This window comes from Puma concolor, chromosome A1 (assembly GCF_028749965.1).
Source record: "Puma concolor isolate L17-30 chromosome A1, mPumCon1.1.hap2, whole genome shotgun sequence".
NCBI classification, from domain to species: Eukaryota; Metazoa; Chordata; class Mammalia; order Carnivora; family Felidae; genus Puma; species Puma concolor.
Genome location: NC_141667.1, coordinates 146,911,980 through 146,936,022, shown reverse-complemented (window position 1 = coordinate 146,936,022; position 24,043 = coordinate 146,911,980). Strand labels below are relative to the sequence as shown.

The 24,043-nt window shown below is 44.9% G+C and overlaps 1 long non-coding RNA gene across 1 annotated transcript in view; it reads right to left on the bottom strand.

Annotated features, from left to right (window-relative positions):
* The window catches only part of LOC147584539 (uncharacterized), a 42,067-nt gene extending 18,304 nt beyond the window's left edge, over positions 1-23,763 (bottom strand). Inside the window, exon 1 of the long non-coding RNA XR_015250752.1 lies at positions 23,608-23,763. This is a non-coding gene — a long non-coding RNA (uncharacterized LOC147584539). The remainder of the gene's footprint in view (positions 1-23,607) is intronic.
* Positions 23,764-24,043: the final 280 nt, after the last annotated feature.

Here is a 24,043-nt window from a genome sequence, read left to right as displayed (position 1 = left end):
GAATTTATCAAACTCAACACCCAAAAAACAAATAATCCAGTGAAGAAATGGGCAAAAGACATGAAGAGACACTTCTCCAAAGAAGACATCCAAATGGCCAACCAACACATGAAAAAATGCTCAACATCACTCATCATCAGGGAAATACAAATCAAAATCACAATGAGATATCACCTCACCTGTCAGAATGACTAACATTAACAACTCAGGCAACAACAGATGTTGGCGAGGATGCAGAGAAAGAGGAACTCTTTTGCATTGTTGGTGGGAATGCAAGCTGGTGCAGCCACTCTGGAAAACAGGACGGAGGTTCCTCAAAAAACTAAAAATAGAACTACCCTACCACCCAGCAATTGCACTACTAGGCATTTATCCATGGAATACAGGTATGCTGTTCCAAAGGGACGCATGCACCCCCATGTTTAGAGCAGCACGATCAACAATAGCCAAAGTATGGAAAGAGCCCAAATGTCCATTGATGGATGAATGGATAAAGAAGTTGTGGTATATATATACAATGGAGTATTACTAGGCAATCAAAAAGAATGAAACTTGCCATTTGCAACTATGCGATGGAACTGGAGGGTATTATGCTAAGTGAAATTAGTCAGAGAACGACAAAAGTCATATGACTTCACTCATATGAGGACTTTAAGAGACAAAATACATGAACATAAGGGAAGGGAAGCAAAAACAATATAAAAACAGGGAGGGGGACAAAAACATAAGAGACTCTTAAATATAGAGAACAAACAGAGGGTTACTGGAAGGGGTGTGGGAGGGGGGATAGGCTAAATGGGTAATTACTCCTGAAATCATTGTTGCACCATGTGCTAACTAACTTGGATGTAAATTATAAAAAATAAATAAATTATAGAAAGAAAAAAATAATTAATTAATTTTTTAAAAAACCTGTGTTCAGATGTAAAGCCTGGAAGAATAAATGCATATATTTATATCTGCTACAACTTCTCCGATCTTTATTTTTTAAAAAGTCTTTGTTCAGCCTTTGTAAGTAGGAAATGTTCTCTTTAAGCAACATGTATTGAATGATTATAATATGCTGAACATATGACTAGGTATATCATGTAATTTCTCCTAACTCAGGGAAAAATCCCTAAGTAAAATTGCAAGCCAAATTACAAGAGGGAAACACTCTTTCAGATTATGACAGGAAATAACTTCAGAACTCCCAAGCAATAATGGCAATTTTTTTTAATGTTTTTATTTTATTTTTGAGAGAGAGAGAGTGAGAGCAGGGGAGGAGCAGAGAGAGAGAGACACACACAGAATCTGAAGCACGCTCTAGCTCTGAGCTGTCAGTACAGAGCCTATGTGGGGCTCGAACTCATGGACTGTGAGATCATGATCCAAGCTGAAGTCAGACACTTGACCGACTGAGCCACCCAGGTGCCCCTCAATAATGGCAATTTTTCAAATGGACTCCTGTATTGTGGAAAAACTAAAAAAATGATACAACTAGCACCCCTATATATTATGAGTTGTAAGAAGTGCAAAGGAAAAGATGCGATGGGAGAAATTTTTCTGGAAGCACTTAATTAGAAATAAATCCTGTTTAGGGTGCCTGGGTGGCTCAGTTGGTTGAGCATTGGACTCTTGGTTTCAGCTCAGGTCGTGATCTCACGGTTAGTGAGTTCAAGACCTGCACCGGGCTCTGCGCTGACACTGTGGAGCTTGCTCGGGGCAGAGAGACTGCCCCTCTGCTGCTTGTGCTCTCGCTCGCTCACTCGCTCGTTCTCTCAAAATAAATAAACTTTTTAAAAAATTGAGAAAAAAAAATCCTGTTTGCCCCAGTCAATTTAAAAAAATTTTTTTAATGTTTATTTATTTCTGAGAGAGAGACAGACAGACAGACAGATAGAGCGTGAGCAGGAGAGGGGCAGAGAGAGAGGGGAGACACAGAATCCAAAGCAGGCTCCAGGCCCCGAGCTGTCAGCACAGAGCCCCACATGGGCTGAACCCAGGAGCTGGAGATCCTGACTTGAGCCAAAGTCAGACACTTAACCAACTGAGCCAACCAGGAGCCCCTGCCCGTGTCATTTTCAAGCCACAAGAGTAAGGTCATTTTTTTTTTTTTCTCTCTGTGTAGCATAGAAAGCAGACCAACAAGATCAAATTGAAAGCAATAGGGGGGAAAAAAGCAAGACTAGAGGTTTTATACTGTCTTGGAGAACCTGCATGGGTGTCTGAGACCTTGAAGAGGATGGGGGCTCTATCCTGACCTCTGTTTTACCCCCCAGGTGACTGCCATCTCTTGCCGTCATTTGCTCAAAGACACCCTGGAGGCCCGCTTTTGCCAGGCACAGTGCTGGGCACTGAGGATGCGGCAATCTCAAGTTGCTGTGAGCAGAGGGAGTGGGCAAGACGGATAAGTGACAAGCAAGTACAATTCAGAACTCAAACGCCAGCCTGGAGGTGCGCGCAGAGAGCCGGGGAGCCGGGAGCTCAGACTGTCTCCCGAAGCCATCCGTTATCTCCCCAGGCGTGAGAAGCCACACAAGGAACAGAACAGCAACAGAATCTGAAAGCGTCTCTGTGATTGCAAAGCGCATACCCTGTTAAGATAACTCAGACGGGGAAGTGTGGAGGTGGGCTTGGGGAGGTGAATCAAGCACCCAGATGCACAGAGGGTACAGAGTCCTTAGCAGACCGGCTGGGACCCTCCCCCCACCCCTCACCCCCACGTGGCCCCTGCTCTCTGTCCGTTCCTGGTGCTGTCACCCTGCTGTCCCATGTCCTGCCGCCTCCAGGAGGCTGCTGTAGCACTGTGCACAGCTGAGCTCTGCTGGAGACACCCCCTCATGCCACCCCCGACTGCTCCTACCTCTCAGCCCTCAAGGGAGGGGACGCTTCCTTCCCACTGTGTTTTCTGTGCTCACTCACCCCTCCCTTCCCTTCATTCTGCACACACAAATGCCCAGGCAGCAACATTTAAGGAATCTGCACCGAACTGTCAGAGGTGATGGATTGGAAATATGGTTCAGGGAGTAGCTTCCAGTAAATGCCAAGACCCAGACCAGCCTACAGCATCCCTCCCGTCCCTCTCCCTCTCGGTGCCCAGCCTGCTGCCATTGTGGCAGGGACGTGCCCCAGGTCTCTCCTGCCTCAGAGCCCAGGGAGGCAGTATTTTCTCTTATTCCGCTCAAGTGTCCTAAGAGACACACGGTCAGTCCTGGTTCACACCTGATATGCCTGTGTAATTTTATTAATAGGCCCCCTTTTCCCTCCCCAGACAGACCTAGTCTGGATGTTAAGCTACGGGATCGCCTTGCCTGGGAATAATCTGCTCTAGGAGAAGCCGTGAGAATACCCATCCCTTTGGTGCACATCTGGTACACATCTCACCCCCAGCACCAGGGGAATGAGTGGGCCCCAGGAGACCCAATAATACTTAGCCTCTGGTTGTCAGAAAGCAGAACTTCTACCAAAGTCTGGCTCATTTTGTCGTCTATAATGTCACATGTGGGACATCGGCGGTCCCATCCAGGGCCCACTGTGGCTAAATCAATACTGTCCCGGGGCGCCTGGGTGGCTCAGTCGGTTATGCATCCAACTCTTGGTTTAGGCTCAGGCCATGATCTCTCAGTTTGTGGGATCGAGCTTGGGATTCTCTCTCTCCCTCCTCTCTCTGCCCCTTCCCCACTCTCTCTCTCTCTCTCTTTCTGTAAATAAATAAATAAATAAATAAACCTAAAAAAAAAAAAAAAAACAACCGTCCCTTTTAAGCAACAGGTGAGAGCTCTACTGATTCAGGAGTCCAAATGACGTTCACATCTGTCTGGGCTTGCCACATGCCATTCACACATACAAGCCTCCTGTACACAGGACAGTTCAACCAGTACGGTTCACCTTCAGTGATGGGAGCCCGTGTGTTAGAGGACTGAGAGATTTTTGCAGATATACAAGCAACTAAATATGCAAACAAACCTCAGACCTAGCTGCCAACTTTATTGGGAGAGGGACCGAAACGCCAGCTCAGAAGTAAGCATCCTTCTGTCTGCAACACTTGGGTGTGAACAGCCATATCCAGAGGCTATCTGATAAGCAAGCTTATGCTGTCTGCAGGGAGGTGATGCATGTCACATCGGTAAGAAAATTGGGCCTTTGCACCCCCCCCAACCCTTTCACCCTCAAACCCAATCAAACTGAATCAGGATGTGGCGGGGGTGCTGTAAAAGCAGGTCCAGGTGCCTAGCTGCTCTGGGGTCTGATGTGTTTTTTTCCATTCGCTACTCATTTCGATGTTTATATTGCAGGAATTGATTCTGCCCTTGGCTTTCAAAGCCTCCTGGCACGTGAGGCGATTGTTGCACCAGGAACATAGATTCCGTCTGGGCTGCCCAAGTGCCTCACAGCCTGCGAGTGGCTAAGCTTTGAAGGCAACCCGGCATTCAGCTCCTGCCAGATTTAAAAACTGCAAGGCCACCCTAGAGTGGCATACAGCTACCCCGTGGGTGTGAAACGCTACAGCTTCCCCATATGTCTATGTCTTATATGGAGTTCTGCAGTTTCTAAATGGAGTCAGAAAATGTAGACCTGAGTTCGAATTCTAAGCTCTTCTTCGAAGGAGCTCACGTCTGCTCTCCGGGACTTGGTGCCTTCATCTGGAAAGTAGAGTGGGTGGCTAGGAAGCCACCGACACCCCTCCTGTTCTGATATCCTGTGGGACTGTGCTTCTGTTGCTGTCTGGTTGTTGGACCTCAACAAGTATTCTCTGGGCCTCAGTTTCCCCATTTGCAAAAGTGGTACCATGGTACCCGTGTACTAAACGCCTTGCAAGGAGCCTGTGGGCTTTAAAAGTGGGATGGGGACGTGGAAACAGGCAGCAAATGAGTGCATGCAGTAGGAACTCAATAAATGTGTTTGCATGGCCTCCCAGATTCTCCATCTGTGAAAGCTGAGTGACACCTACATGCTTGTCTATCTCATGAAAATTGCAATGAGCTATGGAAAGAGATACAAAGCGCTTAGAATTAAGAAAAGCATAGGCAAACAGCAGGCATAATTATCATTCAAAAGTGGATGGGGGTCAGAGTTTAAGACATAGCGGGTAGCAGATATAAACCATAAATAGAGTCATCAGCTTAAACCCCTGGACTTGACCCCAGATCACACTGTGAGAGGGAAGGCAGAGGGGGACTCTCCGGTATTTCCAGGGCTTGTGGAGCCCCCAAAGCCAGGCCACGGGGGAAGGTGACAGAGTGGAGGCAATGGTGACAGAGTGGCTGTTGGGAGACTGGGGAGCCACCAAAGCCAAGGCAGCAGCAGGGAACAGAGGCGGTGACAGCTGAGGCAGAGGGGATCTTTCAGAACTCACGCTCGCTCTTGCTAGGGCAAAGGGATTGAGCTGGAGAGAGTTTGCTTTCCCTGTTAAGAAAAAGGGTGAGATTTTTGCCTGGGAAGGGAATCATCACAATAAATTGTGTGCCTGTTTCCTTCTAGGCAGAGAGCTCAGACCCTCAGGCAGTAGATCTTCACCTGGGAGCCTGAAGCAAAGCTGGAACCGTGGGCTGGTCAGAGAGATAAGGCCCTGCACAGAAAACTGGGCATGGCGATGGTTGTTTTCTCTAACATTTTGTTATGAAACTAACATTTTAATATGAAAAACCTCAAACAGGCAGCACAGTGGAAAGCACTTTGCTGTGAACCCTGGGCACCACCCCACCTGGATGACTTCATGATCATTTGACTATCCTTTCTGTATCCCATCTATCCATCTGTCTAACCCTGTCTTCACCCATTAGTCCATATTAATTCTGGTACATTTCAAAGGAACTTACAGGCCTCAGTACACTTCTCCCCCAAATACTTCAACATGCATAGGGTTACCTAGCGCTCAATATTTTTTTTTTACAGATCTTTCCTTCCCACGTAAAATTTATGTTCTATGAAATGCACAAATACTATGTCCATGGATGCTGTGTTTTGACGAATGCATGCACCTGTGTAGCCCAAACCCCTATCAGGACATAGAATATCCCCAGTTTCCTAGGTCAGCTACAGATTTGTTACATGACCTTGCACAGGAGTCTTATGTAACTTTGATTCCAGCATGTCCCCAACTTGTCTGATCATAAAGCCTTTTTTCCAAGTGCCAAGTTCAAAAATTCTACCTTATACAATTAAGGCTGCCTGGAATACTGAATATTATTTAGTTCAAGCCACTATATTACAGCTAAAGAAACTTGAGAACTGTAGATGTGATTTATCCTAGGTCCCTAAGCCGGTGGCACAGTTACAACAGGAAATTGATATGTATTGAGCAACCGCTCCCAACCAGGAAATGTACTAGATGCTGTATATGGGAACGCTTACCACAGCCTGCCTCACGGGGCTGTCATAAAGATAAAGGACAATCGTGTATGTGGAGTGCCTGGCATTGTCCCTAGCACAGAGAGGACACCAGAAGTCACCAGTGATTCTCTCCTCCGTTCCTCGCTAACATTTTAACGTGTTCATGTCGCTAAGATAGCAAGTATACACGCTTCATTTCATTCTGCTATCCCAATAACCTGTGAGGTAGGTAGGGGAGGTATTTTTATCCGCGCTTTACAGGCAATTATACAGCATGTCCCTGATCATTATTAGTAAATGATGGGGGCACCAGGACTTAAATTCAGTCTCCGGAGCCCAAGTAATTTCAGCAGAGAGCTTTAGGAGCTTTGTCCGTGTTCCTCCCAGGCCATCTGGGACCAGAGTGGAAGGGCACTTTGGAAATGCTAAGAAGGATATATTTGGCTCAATGACAGACACCCAACTTGAATTGGCTAAAGAAGAAAAGGAAATCTATTGGCTCCTATAATAGAAAGTCTCCTCCCGACGCCCCTCTCTCTCTCTCCCTCTCTCCCCTACACTCCCTCCAATTTCCTCTTGTCCTGGCTCCACTCTCAGGCAACATCACCCCCATGGACACAAGATGGCCCCCACAAGGTCTTGGTTTACATCCATTCAGGTGAGCAATCTCAAAGGACAGAGAGAACTTTCTTTGGCAATGTCAGGCAAACATCCAAAGACTAGGTTTATTAAACTAACTTATTTCATGTGCCCACTCTTGAAACAATTTTTTTTTAAAGGATGAACTCTGTTGACTTGCCACCATGTAAGCAGGGGGTGGGTCAGCTCCTCCCATGGTCTGAAAGGGAGGAAGGGATGATGCTCTCTGGAAAAATCAACATGCTGTTATCAGAAGAAAGGGAAAATGGAATGATGGATGCTGGGCAGCAAATTTTAGTTAACAAAAATAAGTTTAACAAAACTTAAGAACTTAAGTTGCTGAAAGTGGGTTGACTGGTACCCCTTGGAGCTTTCTAAACCCAGCCTTTTCAGAGATTTTCATGGTGGTTTCATCACACAAATGACTGAATTGTTGGTGACTGAATTCCGTCTCCACCCCTGAAGAGTGTAGGGTGGGGCGGGGGTGGGGAGCTGAAGGTCCAAAACTCTAATCACCTGTTTGGTTTTCCTGGCACTAGCTCCCTTCACTCCTCAAGCTGAAGCTACCCATGTCCCCCTCACTCCCCAAGAGTCACTCATTGGCACACACTCAGGTAAGGTTGAAAGGATCTCACTATGAAAACAAAAGACACTCCTAATAGAAGGTCCAGCTGAAGCTCCTGGCACTAAGAAAATGCTATAGAGTTCCCCTATTTTCTTTCTTTTTTATTTAATGTTTATTTCTTTATTTTGAGAGAGACAGAGAGAGAGAGAGAGAGAGAGTGTGTGTGTGTGTGTGTGTGTGCAAGAGGAGGAGGAGTAGAGAGAAAAGGAGACAGAGAGTCCCAAGCAGGCTCCCTGCTGTGAATGCATAGCCTGACTCATGGCTCAAACTCATGAACCATGAGATCATGAACTGAGCCAAAACCAAGAGTTGGATGCTTAATCGACTGAGCCACCCAGGTGCCCCAGGATTTTGTATGTTAAGTCTTGTGGCCCTTGCTGATGATCCTCCTAATAGACCTGGAGGAATTGGAGGGTGACAGTGATGAAAACATCCCTATTTCACAGATGCAGAAGCTTGCTATGCAAGGGTTGGCCAGGTGGCACCAGAGAGTGAAGTGTCAGCAAGCTCAACTTGAACCATGAATGGAACTATCTCCCACAAGAACTATCTCCTCACAATCCTGGGGTCAATGGTGTCCTTTAGGCCAGTGCGTGTTCAGGATATGTCTGAAAGAGGTTTGTGCTTGTTTGTTTGTTTACAAATGGCTCTGCTCTTTCTAACAATTAAATATGACATCTCAATGGTCAATCATTGTTTCATTCCATTTGACCCAAAGAATAAATGAATTTCTAACCTATGTCCTAGAGAATATTCAGTTGAAATGGTTCTCAGATAAAGTCAAAGTTTAAGTGGAGAATAGATTGGAACTCTACTAATATATTCTGAAAGAGATATACCTATTTGCGAATGAAGAGATTCAATTGGTTAAGTCTAAGGATAAGTAGACAGTTTACTCTTAACAGAATTAATTTACTTCATGGTAGTTTCCAGAGAGTAAATCATTCAAGTCCTACCTGATTTCTTCAATTTTTCCATTAATTCACCTGATCCCCTTGGGGTAGATATAGCATCAAAGAAGTTGAGATATGTATGGAATCTTAGAGGGAAGAATGGCATGTAGCCAGGAATATACTCAGATAGGGATTAGAAATCTGGACTCTAGTGGTGCCTGGGTAGCTCAGTCAGTTAAGTGTCCAACTCTTGATTTCAGCTCAGGTCACCATCCCAGGGTCAGCTCAGGTCATGATTCCAGGGTCATGGAATCGAGCCCCACATCAAGCCTGGAGACTGCTTGAGATTCTCTCTCTCTCTCTCTCTCTCTCTCTCTCTCTCTCTCCCCCTCTCTCTCTCTCTCTCTGGACATTTCCCCTGCTCACACTCTCTCTCTTTCTCTGAAACAAAACAATAATAATAATTTAGACATCTGAACTTGGGTAAGTCAAATCCCCACTCTGGGTGTCAGTCTCCTAAACTTGGGTAATAATCTCTAAGATTAGGGGCACCTGGGTGGTTCAGTTGGTTAAGCGTCTGACTCTTGATTCTGGCTCATGTCACGATCCCACAGTTGGGATCCAGCCCCATGTTGAGCTCTTCACTGAGCATAGAGCCTACTTTCTCTCTCTTCCTCTCTCTCTTCCCCTCACCAACTCACTCACATGCTCTCTCTTTCTATCTCTATCTTAAAATAAATACATAAATTTTCTTTAAACATTAAAGATTCCTTCTAGCATTTTTTTCAAGATATTAGGCTGTCAGGGTTAATTCTCTCCCCCATTTAATTCAATAATTTCTCCTAAAGTGCTCTAATGGAAATATACTCTTCTTAGCTGAGATGCGTGAGTGACAGGGAAGTCAACTTCCCAAGGCATTCACTCCTCATTAGTTGGTTTGTGGTCTTAGAACCTGCCTCTCTGTAATTTCCTCTCATTGATCTTTGTGCATCAGGAAAAGCCAGAACAACAGACCTTATCTGGCCACATGACTGCTGTTTAAAACTTACAGACCTTAGGGGCGCCTGGATGGCTCAGTCAGTTAAGCGTCTGACTTGGGCTCAGATCATGATCTCACAGTTCTTGGGTTCAAGCCCTGCATCTGGCTCTGTGCTGATAGCTCAGAGCCTGGAGCCTGCTTTGGATTCTGTGTCTCCCTCTTCTCTCTGTCCCTCCCCAGCTCACACTTTGTTTCTTTCTCTCTCTCTCACAAATAAACATTAAAAAAATTTTTTTGTAGACCTTATCCTGGCCTCCATTTTCCAGGAGAATCCTCTCTGCTTCCTTTCACTCCTATATAAGTGCTTTCCAGACACGTCAACATCCTCTTTGCTGAGATGTGGCCCCTCTCCATGTTATCAACATCTATCTTAAGATGTAGTTTTCCTGTCTGTGATCTCAGCCAAGCTCAATGAGTGTCTCCAGTGATCTAGCAAAAATACGTCTCCAAGTATTTTGGTTTGATGGGTAATGAACTCAAAGCAAGCACTGGCTGTGGATATGGTGGTTGGTTTTTGTTGTTGTGTAACCATCTACATCACACTGTTGCTTCTCATGGGTGTGGTTCCAGTTGAGCCTACGCGGGGATTCAGACTCTGTGAGGATATGATGCATTGGTACTAATGATGACCCAGGGCATTGGTCATTCTGCGTGAGGTGGCTTTCACAGAGGAAGGAATTTGCAGTGAGGGCTTGGTGTCAGAGTGCCTGGGAATGGAGATGGGAAGCGGAGACAGGTGCCTATCAAAACTGTGGCCTTGGAGATGTCTTAGATCTGGGGAGAGTAGGGCTGGGAGTTATATTAGGGTACACACAAGGCTACGTCAGCAAATGCAGGAGGTGGTACCTCCCCATCTCTGCTCATGGCCTAGCAGACTCTTTTTTTTTTTTTTTTTTTTGAAGATATTTGAGGGGGTTTTTTGTTTGTTTGTTTTAATGTTTATTTATTTTTGAGACAGAGGGAGACACAGAATCTGAAGCAGGCGCCAGGCTCTGAGCTGTCAACACAGAGCCCGACGCAGGGCTCGAACCCATGAACCATGAGATCATGACCTGAGCTGAAGTTGGACACTTAACTGACTGAGCCACCTAGGTGCCCCCCCTTTTTTTTTTTTTTTTAAATAAAATGGGCTTAAATTTTGTTTATTTGAGTATAGTTGACATACGATGTTACATGAGTTTCAGGTGTACAACATACTGATTCAACAAGTTTATATGTTGCGCTGTGCTCACGAGTATAACTACCACTTGTCACCATACAGCGTTATTACAATACCACTGACAATATTCCCTGTGCTGTGCCTTTTATTCTCATGACTCATTCATTCCATAACTGGAAGCCTGTATCTCACACTCCCCTCCACCCATTTGTCCACCCTCCACCCCCTAATGGAATCTTGATGTGGTGAATATTGAAGGAAACATGGCCCTTGAATATGTCTGCCCATTGGAGGGGATTTGGGGCTGCCATGAAACACCCCAGCAGGCAGTAAGTGACAGGCAACAGTCGGGGAGGAAAATCTGTCCCTCCAAGTGGCATGTGGGTGACCTTCTGAGGATTCCAAGGAAAGCTTAAAGGTACTTAGAAAGTGAACTGAGATCCTGTCTTAGACGCTGCCAGGGAAATCCGAGCTAGTGAGGTTGAATTCTTACAGATACCGAGAGCTTACTGGGACCATCAAGTCAGGGAAGCAAAGGAAATTTGTGTTCTCTTCCTACAAGCTTAACAGTTAACGCAATCTCTTTTTTGTTAATGTCAAGCAGGACTTTCCTGAACAATTCCCACGTGATGCCAGATCTTCTGGTCCGCATACTACCCTTTGGGTAACAAGGAATTAGAATGATGAGGCTGTAGATCCTCTTAAAAAAAAAAAAAGTATCGAGTGAAAAAGTGCCCTGAACTTGGACTATAACGTTTGGTGTCTCTGTTTCTTGCTGACTCCCCATCTTTCTAAATTCTCTGAGACTTCCTCCTACTTGTTAAAAATGAATCTCTGCCCCCAATATTTTTGCCGTGTTTGTGTGGTCCCTGAAAATAAAGAGAGAACAGCCATTTGCAAAGGAAACGGCTGGCAAGCAAATCTGTCTACTTTGCGGAAGGAGAAGAATCCGCTTTTCTTGAGGATATATTAAAATTAATCAGAGAAGCAGACTTGGAATTTTCATTATGTTTGATCTGATATTTGATATTCCAGAATGACTGGTAAATGAGCAGAGGGAGAAAATGCCAGGAAGTCATTTTAATATGATTTCTCCGCTCCTGTAATCCCAAAAACAAACTGTCTAGGGTTCTGTAGAGACTTTAACCCCATGCAATCAAAGCGTGTGCTCACAGCGACTCCCAGGTGAGCTTCTAGATCTTGTGAGCATTGAGATCACTGTGGACCTGGGTGCGTGCAGAAGCTACAGGGGTAGTGAGGGGTTAGAGAGAAAGGGAGTGAGCTCACCCTGATGGGGCTGAGTGTCTCCCTCTCTCTCTGCCCCTCCCCTGTTCATGCTCTGTCTCTGTCTCAAGAATAAATAAACGTTAAAAAAGAAATTTAAGGGGCGCCTGGGTGGCGCAGTCGGTTAAGCGTCCGGCTTCAGCCAGGTCACGATCTCGCGGTCCGTGAGTTCGAGCCCCGCGTCAGGCTCTGGGCTGATGGCTCGGAGCCTGGAGCCTGTTTCAGATTCTGTGTCTCCCTCTCTCTCTGCCCCTCCCCCGTTCATGCTCTGTCTCTCTCTGTCCCAAAAATAAATAAAAACGTTGAAAAAAAAATTAAAAAAAAAAAAGAAATTTAAACATTGTCAGAGTCTCCTCCATTTTCCTCAAGCATCACACTTCAAAATCTCGCACAGAAAAGCCTTCCCAACAACCAACCCTAAAACACTAGGCAGACAGTCAGGGACCAGGACACCAGCAGAAATTTCACATGACACTCAAGGGCAGAGGGAAGCATAGACATACGATCACCACTGGAAGGTGGCATCTCAGAGGAACACGCACTGACTCGGGCTCACGCTGCAGGGCAAGCTCTGTGGGTCCCCCTGCTCTTGTCCCTGCTACCGTCTTCAAGTGCCGGGGCTTCAGCTCTCCAAGAGGAGTAGTTTAGGAACCCTGCCCACTCAGGCTCCAGTAGGTTCCTTTCCACACTACATGAAGAGCAGATGTGTTCACACAGCACTCGCTCCCAACAGAGGCTCTCAAGCCCTGCATAAGAACGTTAACTGCGGATGGGGCGCCGGGGTGGCTCAATCGGTGAAGTGTCCGACATCGGTTCAGGTCATGATCTCACGGTTTGTGGGTTCGAACCTCACATCAGGTTCTTTGCTGTCAGCTTGGAGCCTGCTTCGGATCCTCTGTCTCCCTCTCTGTCTCTACCTCCCCTGCTCTCTCTCTCTCTCTCTCTCTGTCTCTCAAAACTAAGTGAACAACTGGGGCACCTGGGTGGCTCAGTTGGTTAAGCGCCTGACTCTTGATTTCTGCGCAGGTCATGATCTCACAGTTTGTGAGTTTGAGCCCCATGTTGGGCTCTGTGCTGACAGTGCAGAGCCTGCTTGGGATTCTCTCTACCACTCCCCTGCAAGCGCGCTCTCTGTCTGTCTCAAAATAAATGAATGAACTTAAAAAAAAAATTTACAATTAAAACAAAAAAGAATATTAACGGCAGAAGCCAAAGTGATGTCCAACTGACTTCTTTTGGCTGCCCAGGACCAAGCGAGTCCTAGATGAGTAAACACACGCCTTGTGTGTGGAGAGCAGAAAAGCAGCTGACTCGGGTAAAATGTAGCCAGGCAGGTATCTACACTGGGATAGGTGACTGAGAGAGGAATTTTTATCACCTTCTCCTTCAGCCTGCCTGTTAAGTGGTTGTTTTTCAGATCTCCTTCCATTTATTGATCTTTTATTCCTCACCTATTAAAAAAAAATGAGGAAGTTTATGATAAAAGTCCCAAATCCAATTTACTCATCAAAATAAAAATGAATGAATGGGGGGTCTGGATTGGAAAATACTGAATTATAAAATCTAAGCTACAGAAAGCCATTGCAATCAGTTCCCAGATTAGCTCTTTGCTCCCGGTAGCCAAAACAAAAAAAAAGAGGATACTATTAATTTAGTTTAATTTTTAATTTTTTTAACATTTATTCATTTTTGAGAGAGACAGAGAGACAGGGCAGCAGTAGGGGAGGAGCAGAGAAAGAGGGAGACACAGAATCCGAAGCAGGCTCCAGGCTGAGCTGTCAGCACAGAGCCCAACGCAGGGCTTGAACCCATGAACTGTGAGATCATGACCTGAGCCCAAGTCAGACGCTTAACCACTGAACCACCCAGGTGCCCTGGATACTATTAATTTTAAAACTGCTGTCTAACAAAAGGAGACACATTTGTCCATGAACAGAAAAAAAAATGTCCCCTTACTTCTAAAATGACCCTTCCACATCTTGGGTTTTCCCAATGTGATGAAATCAGAGTCAGAGATGTGCACCTGCTCTTGGAAATTCACACCAGCAGCACCGGAGGGTCAGAAAGCCACTGTCCTGCTCCTGGACTTTACATATACCTCTATGTGGGGAATGCGTGATGACAGTGAAATTGACAAGTTTATTTCTGGGATAAAAATGAATTAGTGGAGGGGAGCCTGAGTGGCTCAGTCAGTTAAGCATACGACTTCCGCTCAGGTCATGATCTTACGGACTGTGGGTTCGAGCCCATGCAGGAAGGATTTTCAAAGAGGAGAGACAATGAGACAAAGAACTTCGTGTATATAGAAACAGGTGAGGAACAAAACTTTGTGTGACTTTCTAATGTCCTTAATATAGTACTTTCTTTCCCTTCTGCTCCCCTGGGAGTGATTTAGAGGTGCTACTCTGCCACATGTTAGTTCCATAAGTTTGCAGCTGGTATCTTTCTGCCTTGATGTATTATTCACCTATGAAATGGGGTAGTAATACTGATATCAATGTCGTTGTGGTTTTAAATGAGGTAATACACATCAGGAGGGATCTTAAAATTATTCTGCACAAGTTGGCTATCATGTATGTGAAATTGCGGTCCTAATTAATTCCATTATGTTGCAATTTCCTTGAGGACAGGGTCTGGGTCCTGTTCACTGCTCTGCTGAGACTCCAGACTAAGCACGTGGTTGGTGTTGAGCAAATATTGGTTAAATGTATGGAGGGACAAGATATTTTCATTTTCCTGCAAGTTCCTAATGTATCTGGGATAATGAGGAGTAAAACCTTAAAGAAGAAGTAAGTAGACTCAATAAGAAAACGAGTCTGTGTGTTTCGTTGCACACTGGGTCCAACCTGGATGGAATTATCATTAGAGTGTGTAAAGCTGGTGCTTAAGACATGGGCACTAGTGACCCATCACGAACTTCCTGTAGGGCGATTTGGCAAAGGGCACAAAATCCTCAAAAACAATCACAACTTGACCCAAAACTCCACGTCAAGGAAGTTATGAGAGACATCCAAAGATGTGGGCAAACATATAACCATAAGGATGTTACCCAACAGGAAAACCAGATACCACTTTCTGACTCAACAACAGAGACTGGCAAAATAAATCATCTATATCTAGACAACAGGACACAATGCGGCCAACCTTTAAAATGACTGTATAGAGGGGCTCCTGGGTGGCTCAGTCTGTTAAGCGTCCGACTTCGGCTCAGGGCATGATCTCGCGGTTTGTGAGTTCGAGCCCCGCGTCAGGCTCTGAGCCTGGAGCCTGCTTCTGTCTGTCTGTCTGTCTGTCTCTCTCTCTCTCTCTCTCTGCCCCTATCCCACTCATACTCTGTCTCTCTCTCTCTCTCTCAAAAATAAATAAACATTTTAAAAAATTAAAATAATAATAATAAAATTATTGTATAGAAGTGTATTTGTTAACATGGAAAGATGTCTGGACATACTCAATTAAAGGAAAAAAAAAAAAAAGGATTGCCCAGCAATAAACACACAATGAAGGAAATACATGTAACAAAATGCCAACAAAGATGACCCCTGGCATTATTCCTGCTTCTCATTTTGCTGTCCCTGAATTTTCTCCTGATTCTATAAAAGGCATGAATTCTTTGTGTGGTTTTAAGAAAAGTTGACAACAGAAAAGGAAAGGAAACATAGTCTCAGATATGCTTTGAGGAATTTTGGGATGCTTGGAAAACACATGAGAAGTTCCAGAGAACAAAGCCCTATATTTATACACCAGCTAGGCAAATTGAAAGCTGAGGGGGAGCTTAAAAGATGTCAAAACAACTGATCAGCTGGCTGGTTTTTGTCCACTAAGGCATTTGGTTAAGGAAAATACCGCTGCTCTCTGCTTCCCGCATCCCCAGCCAATGCCACTCTGACCTCAGGCTGCCTCACTTAGAAACTCAGCTACCGGTGTCGGCCCCTTTTCTTCTCCTTTTGAGGTCTGGGCATCTGCACGAAGCAAAGGGAGGAAACGTCCACACTCTGAGTCACTCTGCCACGTTCCCAGCAGAAGACCATCGCACCTCCTTCCCTCCTCCCAGAGGAGACCACCCACAGCCAGTGCCCCCCAGCCACGAGTATGCTCCAGGGTCCAACACAGAGGGACTGCTGGATATCAGTGCACAGTAATTTCCTCCGGTTTAGTAACCACCCCCCACCCCCCACCCCCGCCCCCAGAACAATCTGAGGACTGGATTTTTAAACTGTGTTACACACACACACAAAAAGTGCTCACACAGTAAGAGCAGACAAGGAAGTATCAGTTCTGGTTTTTCGAAGTTGCTACACTTTCCGGTTGAAAATTGCTTCATTATCTACAATATCCTGCCTGCCTCGCCTCTCTGCCTCTCCAGCTTTCCTGCTTTACTGACAGCGCTAAAATCCCCCCATGCTTCCAGAGTATAGAAGCCTGTTCAAAAATCCATGCCACAGCTGTAGTATTGAAACCCTCCATAGCTTGTCCTTTCTCTGAAAATGCTTTCTTGTTGCTGTGCCTCCAACAACCTCCAAGCTCATCATGTGCCCAAATTTTGGTCTGTTCGGGGGGATCTGGGACGCTAGCAATCCCGAGGAAGACCTAGACCGAGTTTCCCCGAGAATAAAGGCCCTTCAACACGAACATCACACTGGACCCAAAGTCTGTGGTTATTATTATTATTAGACGTGTATTTTTTAAAGTGTCTATTTAAATGCCAGTATAGTTAACATGCAGTGTAATATTAGTTTCAGGTGTACAATGTAGTGACTCAACACTTCCATCCATCACCCAGTGCTCATCATGACAAACTATGCATCTTAATCCCCATCACCTATTATTTAACCCATCCCTTAGTCACCTGCCCTCTGGTAACCCTCGGTTTGTTCTCTAAAGTTCTGTTTTTACAAGGCTCTGGAGAACCAGGCTCAGTTCCTTCTGAGCACGAAAATGCTGTTCAGAGGACAAGTCCAAAGGCAAGACTTTGGAGACCATATGTTGGGCCCTTGATTACTTTCCTACACTCTACAGGGGAAAGGGAAAAAGATAAGGAAGAACAAGATAGCATTTGTTGTTGGCGTTTGGGGATGAAAAGTACTTTGTTCTAGAAGGTGTGGTCTTAAAGCACAGGTTTAACAAACACAGCATTAGGAAAGTCCACGTGTTGGGTGGATGTCTGTTGGCACTCTTTGAGTTCCAAATGAGAAAAAGCTCAAGACCCGAGGGCTTGAGCCAAGGGGAATTTGTTATCTCAAACATCAAGGCTGGTTCTGCCTGGATACAGAATTCAGATCAAACGATCGATGCCAGGGATCGGTCGCTCTCTCTCTCTTGCTAAGCATTCATCTAATTTCCTCTGGGTTGGCTTCACTTTTCAGTGCGCTCCCATGTTGAATTTACAAAGAATCCTGGCTTTCACCCAAGTACACCAAAGAAAGAGAGCTTCTGTCCTATTTATTTATTTATTTTCATTTGTAGAGAGAGAGAGCATGAGCAGGGGAGAGGGGTAGAGGGAGAAAGAGACTCTTAAGCAGTCCCCATGCTCAGCACTGGCCTGACATGGGGCTGGATCCCACAAACCACAAGATCAGGACCTGAGCCAAAGTTGGACGCTCAAGTGACTGAGCCACCCAGGCGCCCCACTGCAATTTTTGTCTTTTTTCTGATCACCCATGGCTTTCTTTGGCTTCTTGCCTGGGACGTTTTCCTAGACGATGGTCACTACTTAGCATCCCCGAAATCTCTCTATTTTCCCTTCTACCCAAACCTTTATGCACCCTTACTAATAACCTTTTAAATGTGCCTCAAACTTCTCATTATAGGACAGTGATAAATACAGATGTATTATTTTTAGTTATTTTGTATTTAATCTATTTTCCACAGCCCTCGGGTACCGGCACTGAATTAGCATCTGAAAAATGCTCACTAAGCACACAGTAGTGCTTATTCTAAATGCTAAATAGAACGTGTGATTTCAGTAAATACAGGTACACATCAGAGATATTTCAGGTTTAGTTCCAGACCAGACAATAAAGCCAACATTACAATAAAGTGAGTCAAACAAATTTTTGGTTTCCCCATGCATATTAAAAATTTTTTTTAATCTTTATTTTTGAGAGAGAGAGAAACAGAGTGTGAGTGGGGGGAGATGCACAGAGAGAAGGAGACATAGAATCCGAAGCAGGCTCCAAGCTCTGAGATGTCAGCACAGAGCCGGATACGGGGCTCGAACTGACGAACCGCGAGATCATGACCTGAGCTGAAGTCAGAAACCCGTGTATATTAAAGTTATGTTTGCACTGTTCTGTGGTCTATTAAGCATGTACTAGCATCGTGTCTAAAAAAAAAAAAAAAACAAAACAGTGTACATGCCTTAATTAAAAAATACTTCACTGCGAAAAAATGCTAAACATCATCTGAACTTTCGGGGAGTCGTAATCACTCATCACAGATCACTGTAACAAGTACAATCATAATGAAAATGTTTGGAATATTGCAAGAATTACCAAAATGTGACACAGACATGGAACGAGCAAATGTTGGGAAAATGACGCCGACAGGCTCGCTCGACGGAGGGTTGCCACAGACTTTTAATTTGTAAAAAACGCACTGTCTGTGAAGTTCGATAAAGTAAAGCACAATAAAATGAAGGGTGTCTGTCTTTGTTGCGGTCCCACCATGTGCACCGTGTGGGGCCACAGAGATGCCTCAGACCCAGTTCCTGCCCTCAGAGAGCTGACTCCAGTTTGGGAGTAAGGACTTGCTGCTAAGAAAACATTATACACATAAACACTTTGGAAATAAATATTCAAGTAATGAAGTCCTAGAAACAATGGTGGATTTCGAAAGCTTTGAAGTAGATGCCACTGGAAAAAAAAAAACATCAAAAGGTGAATTTTCTTTAACAACTTCTAATATTTTATTATTATTCTTTTAAAGTTTTTTTTTTTTTTAATGGGGAGCCTGGGTGGCTCAGTCGGTCAAGCATCCGACGTCGGCTCAGTTATGATCTCACGGTTCATGAGTTCGAGCCCCATGTCAGGCTCTGTGCTGACAGCTCAGAGCCTGGAACCTGCTTCAGATTTTGTGTCTCCCTTTCTCCCTGTCCCTCCCCCACTTGTGTTCTGTCTCTCTCTGTGTCTCAAAAGTAAATAAGTGTAAAAAAATTTTTTTTTAATTTTTTTTTAATACAAAGCTGCAAACTACTTAGTATTTTTTTAATGTTTATTTATTTACTTTGAGAGAGAGAGAGGGAGAGCACAAGAGGGGGAGAAGCAGAGAGAAGGAGAGACAGAATACCAAGCAGGCTCCATGCCATCAGCACAAGAGCCCAGTGCAGGGCTCAAACTCACAAACCGTGAGATCATGACCTGAGCTGAGATGAAGAGTCAGACGCTTAATTGACTGAGCCACTCAGGCACCCCTATTTTTTTGAAGTTGTATTTATTTATTTTGAGAGAGAGAGAGAAAGAGACAGAGGGGGAGCGGGGGAGGGGCAGAGAGAGAGAGGGAGAGAGAGAATCCCAAGCAGGCTCCACGCTGTCAGCCCCGAGCCTGACATGAGACTCGAACTCATGAAGTGAAAGATCATGACCTGAGCCAAAGTCAGACGCTAACTGACTGAGTCACCCACGTGCCCCATCAGCCTCAATAGTTTAAATGTCCGAGATTCTATCATTTTTCCAGTACAGATGGGTGATACTGCCTCAGTTCACACCACAAGGGGCCTCATACACACTGGTGAGAAGGCCCAGCCCTCCAGTCCAAGTTCCTACTATGCACCACTCTCCTTCCACAAGAGATGCTCTCAGCCACCCCTAGGGCCTGGGGGTGCACACACCAGTGGCTTGACCACTTTGGGACCCTTTGAGCAGGGGACCCAGGGTATGTCTAGAAAGGAGGATATGGGCTCTGGGTGGGCAGAGGTGAAGCCAGAGGACTCAAAATAGGGCCTTCCAAAACCTAGGGGGCCTTTGTGCCCAAGTCTAGGGGACACTGCACTTACGGCAAAGGTCTGCCACTCAGCAAGACTCATCAGGGCTGCCCGGCACCACACTGCAGGCATGCACCTCCACTGCCAACCCAGCCACACCTCTCTCGAAAGGCCAGGCCCAAGTGACACCATCCAGAGGCCACGCCCAAGTCACCTGTCTGCCCCAAGCCTATTTCAGGCAAGAAGAGGCCCCACCTGGGCCCCTGGGCTTCCTCCCAAGGCCCCAGACAGAAGCAGAAAGGGAATCTACAAAAGACACTCAGGGTGCCTCGGGCAAAGGTGATTAGTCAGATTGGCTCATTCGGTTACCCATCCGACTCTTGACTTCGGTTCAGGTCATGATCTCACTGTTCTTGACTTTGAGCCCTGTGTCAGGCTCTGCACTTGACAGCGTGAAGCCTGCTTGGGATTCTCTCTCTCTCCCTCCCTCTATCTCTCTGCCTCTCCTCTCTTTGCTCTTCCCTCTCTCTCTCAAAATAAATAAACTTAAAAGAAAAAGAAAAAAAAAGAAAACCATAAGTCGGAGAAGATATATTTACAGTACTGTACTCCACCGTATTTATTGAAACAAATATGTGTAAATGGGTGATGGGCACGGAGAAGGGCACTTGTTGGGATGAGCACTAGGTGTTGTATGTAAGCGATGAATCATGGGAATCTACCCCAAAACCAAGAGCACACTGTATACACTATAGGTTAGCCAACCTGATAATAAATTATATTAAAAAAAAAAAAGAAAGATAAGGAACAAATGGGTATAAGTGGACCCACAAACTTCAAACCCATATCGTTCAAGGGTCAGCTGTACATTCCTACTTGTTTATGCTTAAAGTGTCTCAGACGGGTGTACAAATAATCTAATAAAAGTGGTGGCAGGGACTGGTGTGGGGGGCGGTGAGGGGGGATGTGGAGGGGGGGAAATGGGGCTGGAGAAGGAGGGACACTTTCCAACAATTTCTCTGGTGCATTTCTTCCTGAAAGAAAAGTGTTATGAAAGCAAACAAAAGTGGGGACGTACTTAGCTTATGATATTACCTTGTGGATCCACAAAAGAATGAAACACGTCCACGTATTATTCAAATAATTCAATAATTGAAGAGTGATTCAGTGATACAAAGAATGTGAATATTCCTACAGTTCTATGGATAACTGTAAAAGGCAAAATGGAGAAATGCATTTCATAGTGAAACCAATGGGAAAGGAACTTGCGGTGCTGGGGAGATAAACAAAGATGCCTGGACCCCTTTTTCGAGAACACAAGCCTTTCACTCCACCCTCTTAGGGGCAAAGCTGTGTGCAAATGGGATATTTTTAAAAACATTTTTTAACACTGATTTATTTTTGAGAGACAGAGCATGAGCAAGAGAGAGAGAGGGAGACACAGAATCCGAAGCAGGCTCCAGGCTCTGAGCTGTCAGCACAGAGCCCAGTGAGGGGCTCGAACCCAGAAACTGTGAGATCACGACCTGAGCTGAAGTCAGATGCTTAACTTACTGAGCCACCCAGGCGCCTCCAAATGGGATATTTTTAAAAGAAATCATTGGGAAATCCTGAATGGCCTGATTGATGTATGCGGTTGACTGAGACCTGGAATTTGCTTCGAGAATTTGTTTCCTTTCTTTCTCTTCCTTTCTATGTATTCCTTCATAGTACAAACACAAGGGTTGGCATTCTTTTCTAACCTTTGGAGAAACAATGAAGCACCAGCCAAGGAGATTCTAAGAAGCCAAGAGGCATAAGAAGAAAGAATCACACAAATGCTTTTGGTGACTTCTTAAAAATTTCTTGAACATGCCCCGAAGCGTGGAATTGCAGATCTGCTAAAGAGTAAGGAAATGAGGGAGAAACGCAGAGGTGAACAAAAGACCCTCATGAAAGAGAAATTAAAGCCTCTGTTCCTCCCAAAGGGAAAAGAGACTAGGAACTCCAATAATTTTTCTATTAACTAAATACTCCCTTATAATTGCAAAATGAAGGGTTCAGGCATGTGGTTGACATTCCAAATGTATTTAAGCAAATATATTTCTAATAGGAGAAAGGCAAGAGAGATGACCTCAGTTATCTGACAAGGGTCCTCTAACACCACTTAAAACATTGTTTTAAAAGATGTGCCCTCATCTGTTAAAAATGGAAATTGAGGAATAAAAGGGCATTTGGTGCTTTGCTCCAGAATAAGTCATAAGTCAAGGGGGTAAAGAATGTTTTTAGAACGCCACCACAGTCACAGACATGACCACCCTGATTTTCTTAGTCACAACTTGGTCCTGAAGCTTCCCCAGGATCCCATATTGGAAACAATGATTTTTTTTTTTTTAATGTCTATTTATTTTTGAGAGAGAGAGAGAGAGAGAGAGAGAGAGCGTGCGAGCAGGCAGGGGAGTGGCAGAGAGAGAGGAGGAGGACAGAGGATGTAAAGTGGCTCTGTGCTGACAGCAGTGAGCCCCTATGTGGGACTCAAACTCACGAACCGCGGGATTGTGAGCCGGAGTCAGATGCCCAACCAAACAAGCCACCCAGGGGCCCCTGCAAACCATGATGTCTATCCGTTGGCACAGTGGACAAGAACTGTGGGATTCTGAGGTCCAGTGTTAGCACATAGCCCCCTTGTCTCAAAGGCATCTTACCTGGTGCGTCTACCCTTCTTCATTTCACAGAAGGAAAATGCGAGTATAGAGAAAAGTGGGGAACAAAGGTAAAGCCAGCCAGAAAATAACTCACTCAAGACTACAGCTCCCAAAAGAAAAGGGGAGGGAGGTAGCAACTTTCTTTACTGACACTCCTGTATGTGGGCACTTCACAAACGTCATCTGATTTAATCTCACAAGTGCTTATTGCCGACAGGTACTTTCCTCTTCCTATTTTTCATATGAGGAAACAGGTGTCAGGAGGTTAGGTACTTGCCCAACGCCACTGAGCTCCAGCAAGTGGCTCCTTTGGGAAGCTGGGCACGGAGGGAGGGGGTGCCAGGCAGTGCTGATGGCTCCTAACCTCACTTCTATTGGGGCCGACCCAATTTCACACTTGGCCTCTATTCCCTGGTGCTCAAGCTAATTTATAAGATTGCCCTACTTTTTTTTTTTTTTTTTAGACAGTGACTCTATTTGAAGGCTCTTCGTCACAAGGGCACAAACATCTTTTCTAAGTGAGTGCTGTCTCTGCTAATTCTAGAAGACTGGAACAAGCAGGAGGGCAGTCTGTGACTCACCCCCTTTGGCTCCGTCTATGAAAATGGACCCCGGAGATTCCAAAGAAGAGAGATGATAAAAGGCATGGGTCCGGGCACTCGCCTCCAGTTGGTTGCAAACATGTGAATGTGACTTCTGTCTGACCCAGAAATAAGGCTTCTACAACTGAAATCTGTTCAGACACTCATCAGAAATATCTCTGCCTCTTTCCTCTCTCTCCCAAAGTGCTTCTGGAGCCTCAGCAGATCTCGGCTCAAATATTCCAGAACAGCCCCTCCCATTGGCAAAGGAGGACTAAAGCTGTCTAATTTTAGGGTCTGACAGTTGGCATGCAATTAAAACTGTATTTATTATGGGCTTCAGAGGAGAATAATTTATTTATGGGTAAATTAGGATCATTGCAATACAAACACGCTCCCACGGACCAGGAATTTGCTATGCTCAACCAGGGACTGTAAGAACTCTGCCATTTTTACAACATGGAGCTTACCGTCGCAAAACACGCGAAAGATCCGATGTTTCTAGACTACTTTCAGCATCAGTCCCAAATGCTGAAGCAGGATTCCAGTCAAGACTATTTTTTTTTAGCATTGGGAATGATCTGAGGTAATTGATCAAAGGAAACCATAAACAAGAACATTCTCCTTCCTGAAAAGAAAAAAAAATTATATTAGTGTTACAGTTCAGAAAAGCGAACTGAGAGTATTTTGGTTTTGATTTGCTTTAACATTTTTGCTGACCAGAAATTCAGGCTGGAATCCGTGAGTCTAATTATGCTGGCTTATTTGATGACACTGATTTGCTAAAGCAGAGAAGATCATGCTTTATTATTTAATAATGAGAACTCAAAGAAAAAGAAATAAAATTGCTTCCAGCAGCCTACACTCCCATTGTCCTCTTGAGAAAACAAGGTTTCTATAATATTC